The sequence below is a fragment of the Hypanus sabinus genome, unplaced genomic scaffold, assembly GCF_030144855.1.
Source record: "Hypanus sabinus isolate sHypSab1 unplaced genomic scaffold, sHypSab1.hap1 scaffold_2631, whole genome shotgun sequence".
Lineage (NCBI taxonomy): Eukaryota > Metazoa > Chordata > Chondrichthyes > Myliobatiformes > Dasyatidae > Hypanus > Hypanus sabinus.
The window spans coordinates 13,262-20,456 of NW_026780761.1; the positions used below are offsets into that span (position 1 = coordinate 13,262).

General features: G+C 56.1%; 1 non-coding gene across 1 annotated transcript; it reads right to left on the reverse strand.

The window, feature by feature from the left end:
* Positions 1-6,880: 6,880 nt before the first annotated feature.
* Positions 6,881-6,953, reverse strand: trnak-uuu (transfer RNA lysine (anticodon UUU)). Its single transcript has one exon. It is a non-coding gene; the product is annotated as a tRNA-Lys (tRNA).
* Between the last annotated feature and the right edge of the window lie 242 nt (positions 6,954-7,195).

Sequence of the window (7,195 nt, forward strand, 5' to 3'; positions counted from 1 at the left end):
GTCTCCCATACAACCCTGCCCAGGCCTGCGCCCTGGAAAAACCTTCCAAAGAGCGACTGACGGCTGCTTATTTAATAATAAAGCGCAATAAATGCTGTATACTCTACCCGGTTACCAGACTCCCTTGCAATGAGTAGGTCTGTCCGAGCGGCGGGTAGGAGAGGTTTTTCGCGGTAACTCGTCCAGTTGGCAATGCTAAACGAGTTTACAGATTTGACGCAGAGAGCTCATGCGGCGCAGTGGAGTTAGTCAGACAGCAGAGGGCGCGCTGAGCTGCTGTCCGCCTGGAGCGGGGGCTCCCCAACTTTTTCTGATGTCCGTGGGGACAACAGGCATCACCCTAACTTGGGAACTCCTGACCCAGAGCTTCGGCAGCTCAGACGGCAGAGCATCGGACTCCCAATTCAGACAACGCCTGCGGAACTCGGCGGGCCCGGCAGTTCCCATGGAAATGAATAAACAGTCGACGTTTTTGTTCCGGGCCGAGACCATGCAGAAGGAGCGGACAGAAAGGGTAAGGAACCCAGTACAAGAAGTTGTTGGGGGTCGGGGGTGGGGGGTGTCCGGGAGAGGGGAAGAAGTTGAAGCTGGAAGGGGATAGGTGAGGGGAGGGAGGGATGAAGCAAAGAGCTGCGAGGTGATAGGCGGAAGAGGTAAAGGGGTGGAGAAGAGGGAATCTGATAGGAGAGGAGAGGGGACCACGGGAGAGAGGGGGAAGGGCACCGGGGTAGGGGGGGTTGAAGGGCAGGTGAGGAGAAGGGATTTAAGGACGGCGGCAGAGCGGGGGGGGGGGAATTGAGGGAGTGGGAGGGGAGAAATTACCTCGTTGGAGCAATCGATGCCCATGCCACTAGGGTTGGGGGAGAACCAGAGGGAATGTGAGGTGTTGCTCCACCTATCACCGGCCCGTAACCCTCACTTCACCCGCCGCTTGCCCCTCGCCTGGCTTCACCTAACGCATGGTACCCCTTCCTCTCCCCCTCCCTTCCCCACCTTTCCTCATCCCCCTTCCCTTCCAGCCCCCGGCGAAGGGTCTCTCCACTCGACGCGCTCCGAGTCGCCGGGCTCACCCAGCATTTTTTGGGCGCCGCTCCGGGTTTCCGGCACCTTGTGGGGGAACATAGCGCACGGCGCCTTTCGTTATGTTCTGCCGCAACAGGTAATTAATTCGCCGTCTACCTCGATATGGCTGGCGCGCCATCTGACCATGGGGCAGAATTAGGCCACTCGGCCTGTCCCCCGCTCAACCCCACCCTCCCGCCTTCTCGGCGCCATCTTCCAGGCCAAGGTTAAAACCAGAGCCCTTCAACCCCCGGCATGCACAAGCAAAGGGGAAGTTCTGCCGAGGCCGGAGCCCCCTGGGCGAGCGACGCACGGCAAGATGCCGGCTGGCCCGCCGGGTTCCTCCAGTTCCACAGATTCACCACCCTCCGACTGGAGGCATCCTCACCCCGGGAGATCAGTAATCCGGGCACCTTCTCCGCCGCCTCCGCAATGTTCTTGGTGGCTCCTCTGCGCCGCAGTTCCTTTACTCCGCGGTCCGCTGCCAGGAATGGCCAGCCAAGCCCCGGGCACCCGGCCTCGACCGGCCCACGGCGAGCTCTCCAGCCGTCGCCCCGGCACTCCGCGGTCCGCTGCCAGGAATGGCCAGCCAAGCCCCGGGCACCCGGCCTCGACCGGCTCACGGCGAGCTCTCCAGCCGTCGCCCCGGCACTCCGTGTAGGCAGCCCTCTTGCGCCCGTTAGCCTCTTCAATCCGGTCTTCCCAGGGGACCACTGGCTTTGGAGACTCCCTGTCCGGGCGGGGCGGAGCGGCAGCGATGATCTCCGGGGACTTGACCTGCCTCCCTCGGCCGGCTGGCGGCAGCCAGTCTCCTGCAGTGGCAAGAAGCCCTCCCGAGGAGCTGGGCCGATGCTGAGCCTTCCGCGCCCGCTCCGATGAAGGTGACGGACCGTCTGGGGGCCGCGCTGATTGCCTCCGCCATTGACCTTAGGACTTGGGTCATGGCGCCGGCGGTATCTCCCTTCCGTTCAACGCCTTCGGGCAGCAACTGCGGAGATGCTCCAAAGTGCCCCTCTCCCGGCACGGTAGGCATGCTGGAGTGTTTGGCCACGCCCCTCCTTGGCCGGGCTTGGGAGAACGTCACTGATTGGATGAGAAACCTGATGCGCAATGGTCTGGGGTGAGCTTGCGGGGTTCCGCCTGCTCCAGGCCGACCATCTCGCCGCGTCGGTCTTCCTCCCCCTACGGGGCTCCTCCCCCGTCCTGAACCCGTTGACGCTTCTCCTTCCCCCGCGGGTTTTGTTGTACCGGGGTTGGGGGGGGGGGGTGGGAGGGGAAAGACGAGTCCTGCCCGCCCCGCCGCCACAGTGCCCACCAAAAGGAAGATCTTTACCGGAAGGTCTTCCAGCAAGTCTTGAAGAAGGGTCTCAGCCTAAACCGTGGACGGCTTATTCCTTTCCGTAGACGCCGCCCGACCTGCGGAGTCGACCCGGCGTTGTGTGCGTGTGCGCGCTGCTACTGGTTTGCATTTCCAGCGTCTGCGGATCTCCTGGTGCCCAGGATCTTCGCTGGGGCAGCACGGGACGCCGGGTATCCCATCATCCCGACCCCGCCGCCAGATTCAGGCTCAGGGCTCTGCGGACAGTCAGCCAGGCGGGCGCGGACGGCCAGACGAGGCATCGTTTCCCCGAGGCCTGGCTGCGCCGCGCAGCGCACACGGAGCGGCCATCCCGCGCGTACTGCCACGGGACAATACCAGCCCGCGGCGCCTGAAGGCGGACGGGTTGACATCATGAACGCGGGGCAGATGTATGACGGACGCGACGGTAATAAAGCCAGCAGGCGCACAAGCACGCGAAATGCTGGAGGAATTCACTCGGCAGGCCAGGCAGCATCTGCGGGAAAAGAGGGAGGAGTCGAGGTTGCGGGGACCGAGACCCTTCGGCAGGACCGGAGTGAAAAAACAAAGCCGAGGAGCGGATTTACAAGGGAGGTGGAGGGGCGAGAGAAACACAGGGTGGCTGGTGAAACCGGAAGGCGGGGAGGGTAGGGGTGCAGCATAGAGCTGGGAAGTTGATGGGTGAAAGAGATACGGGGCTGGAGACGGGGGAATCTGATAGCAGAGGACAGAAGGCCACGGGAGAAGGTGGGGGGGGGGTGGTGGTCGGAGTGTAGAGGAACGCCAGCTATTTCTTTAGCTTGCAGGGTCTGTTTCCGCCCTGCAATAATACACGTCACGTCGCGGGTCATTGATTAAAAGCTTGATTTTCCGATTCGCTGTGGCTCGGTCCGCGTGAGAAGGACTTCGCCGTTTCGCAGACGGAGTCTCACCGGTGCAGAGGGGTCAGCCGGCCAGCAGAGGGCGCGCTGGCTGCTGTGACGCGGAGACCGGATAGTTCAAGTTCAAGTTGCTTTTATTGTCATTTCGACCATAAACTGCCGGTGGGGTACACAGTAAAAACTAAACAACGTTCCTCCAGGACCCTGGTGCTACCTGAAACAACACAAAACTACACTCGACTACCTGAAACAACACAAAACTACACTAGACTACCTGAAACAACATAAAACTACACTCCACTACCTGAAACAACACAAAACTACACTAGACTACCTGAAAGAACACAAAACTACACTAGACTACCTGAAACAACATAAAACTACACTCCACTACCTGAAACAACACAAAACTACACTAGACTACCTGAAAGAACACAAAACTACACTAGACTACCTGAAACAACATAAAACTACACTCCACTATCTGAAACAACACAAAACTACACTCCACTACCTGAAACAACACAAAACTACACTCGACTACCTGAAACAACACAAAACTACACTAGACTACCTGAAACAACATAAAACTACACTCCACTACCTGAAACAACACAAAACTACACTAGACTACCTGAAAGAACACAAAACTACACTAGACTACCTGAAACAACATAAAACTACACTCCACTACCTGAAACAACACAAAACTACACTAGACTACCTGAAAGAACACAAAACTACACTAGACTACCTGAAACAACATAAAACTACACTCCACTATCTGAAACAACACAAAACTACACTCGACTACCTGAAACAACACAAGGCTACAATGACTACGTAAAACAACACAAAACTACACTAGACTATGTGAGACAGCACACGGCTGCACTAGACTACAGAAAGAAACATACAAACTACATTAGACTACAGACCTACACGGGACTATATAAAGTGCACAAAACAGTGCAGGACAGTACAATAATTAATAAACAAGACAATAGGCACAGTCGTGGACAAATTTCAATATAATAATAAATGATGTGGATGTCAGTCCAGGCTCTGGGGATTGAGGAGTCTGATAGCTTGGGGGAAGAAACTGTTACACAGTCTGGTTGTGAGAGCCCGAATGCTTCGGAGCCTTTTCCCAGACGGCAGGAGGGAGAAGAGATTGTATGAGGGGTGCGTGGGGTCCTTCATAATGCTGTTTGCTTTGCGGGTGCAGCGTGTGGTGAGAACATCTGCCAGCTGGTCTACACACCCTCCGAGCACTCTGCCAGGAACATTGTCTGGCCCAGCAGCCTTCCGTGGGTTGACCCTGCACACAGTTTTCCCCACGTCGGGCCACGGTGAGACACGGCGCCTGGTCATTCGGAGGAGGAGTGGTCCTCCGCACCGCCTCGAAGCGAGCGGAGAAGTTGTTCAACGCATCTGGGAGCCAGCCACGCTCGACGCAAAACGCTGGAGGACCTCAGGCAGGCCGGGGAGCATCGATGGAAACAGTCGACGTTTCGGAGTCCTGGTGTGCGACTGGATCGCTCAGTCAGGGTTTAATTCCCTGCTCAGTCGCTGTCGTTATATGGCAGATTGAAACCCCGCCCGCCCGCTCTCATGACCACATCTGCAAAATTTCCGAGCGGAACCAACGCTCTGCGTGTTCCTAACTGTTTTAAATTCTTTCTCTTGACATGGCGTCATTTGGTGCGCCGATGACGTAGAGTAGCGTGCTCAGTTCTGGAGATCCGCATCCCGGGCAGGGCCGCGGGAGCTTCGGGGCGGGGGAGGGGGGAGAGAGAGAGAGAGAGGAGAGAGAGAGAGAGAGAGAGAGAGAGAGAGAGGATAGATAGATAGAGAGAGAGAGAGAGAGAGAGAGAGAGAGAGAGAGAGAGAGAGAGAGAGAGGAGAGATAGAGAGAGCGAGAGAGAGAGAGGAGAGATAGATAGATAGATAGATAGAGAGAGAGAGAGAGAGAGAGAGAGAGAGAGAGAGAGAGAGAGAGAGAGAGAGAGAGAGGAGATAGAGAGAGAGAGAGGGGGAGAGAGAGAGAGAGAGAGAGAGAGAGAGAGAGAGAGAGAGAGAGAGAGAGGAGATAGAGAGAGAGAGGGAGAGAGAAGAAGTGGTTTATCAGGAAGCTGCCTGGATTACGAGGATGGGTTGAGCGAACGGCCGTCGGGCTTCCCTCTGTGGAGAATAAATGGAGGGTGAGAGGTGACTTAATCGAGGCGTGCGGGATGAACGGCCAGAGGCGGTTTCACTCTCTGAGTAAAAAACTTACCCCTGACATCTCCTCTGTACCTACTCCCGAGCACCTTAAACCTGTGCCCTCTCATGCCAGACATTCCAGCCCTGGGAAAAAGCCTCTGACTATCATCGCGATCAATCCCTCTCATCACCTGGAGCATCACTTCAGATCTGCCTCCACAGCCACCCCTGGCACCCATCACTCTCTATGTCAAATAAATACTTGCCCCGCACATCTCTTTTAGAAATTTCTTCCTCCCCGCGGGAGTGAGACGCTTCAAACCTGGGAAACAGACAGCGACGGTGTTTCGCTACCGATGGCTTCACTGATCTTACGGCCTTTCATCAGATCTACTCTCAGGTGCCGCCTCTCCCGATAAAAACAACCCACGTCTGCCCATCCTCTTCACACAGAACGTGCCTTCTAGTCCAGTGGGATCCTGCTCAACCTCCGTTCAGGATCTGACACCATATCACCGGAAGACATGGGAGCAGAATTCGGCCATTTGGCCCATCGAGTCTGCTCCGCCATTCAATCATGGCTGATCATTTCCACCCTCCTCAACCCCACTCCCCGGCTTTCACCCCATAACCTTTGATTCCATGTCCAATCAAGAACCCATCAATCTCTGCCTTAAATACACCCAACGACCCGGCCTCCACAGCCGCCCGTGGGAACAAATTTCACAGATTCACCACCTTTGGCTGCAGAAGTTTCTCCGCAACTCTGTTTGAAATGGACGCCCCTCTATCCTGAGGCTGTGCCCTCTCGTCCTGGACCCCCTCCCCCCATCCTTTCCACGTCTACCAAATCCAGGCCTTTCAATATTCGAAAGCTTTCAATGAGATTCCCCCCCCCCCATCCTTCTGAATTGCACAGAGTACAGACCCAGAGCCACCAAACGTTCCTCGCGTGATAACCCTTTCGTTCCCGGAGGGATGGTAGCTATCCTTCAGCTTGCTGGTACGTGCATTGAAGCCTCTGCATTTTCTGTCCAATTAGGGGCTGGGAGGAATGTCGACGTGGGCGGAGGCCATGGAGGGGAGGGTTGTTTCCGGGATGCGCTGTGCCCACAACTCTCTGCACTTTTTTTTTTGGTCGCCTTTCATGTGTTACTCAGTCGCGATGCATCCGGATTGGCCGGTTTCACCGGCGTGTCTGCAAAAATTGGTGGCGTCGTTGGCGGCGAGCTCTTTTACGATTAAAAGAAGGCGACCGGCTGATGAACTCTGGCAGCTTCGGTCGGTCTGCCCGTCTTCTCTTTCCCGATAAAAAACGCTGCCGCGAGCATCTCCTCTGAAATGACTCCCACTTGTCTTACGTGCTGGAAACGTGATTCTGAAGAAAAGTCAGCGCCCGAACGGGGACTTGAACCCTGGACCCTCAGATTAAAAGTCTGATGCTCTACGGACTGAGCTACCCGGGCTCCCGAGGGGTGACACGAGCGCCTACTGCCGGGTGCGCCCCGCTACGTCGAATGTGTTCTTTGCTGTGAGCATTTTGGAGATAGTGATCACAATTCTATCTCCTTTACCGTGGCATTGGAGAGGGATAGGAACAGACAAGTTAGGAAAGCGTTTAATTGGAGTAAGGGGAATACGAGGCTATCAGACAGGAATTTGGAAGCATAAATTGGGAACAGGGCAATGTACGGCCGAAATGTGGCAA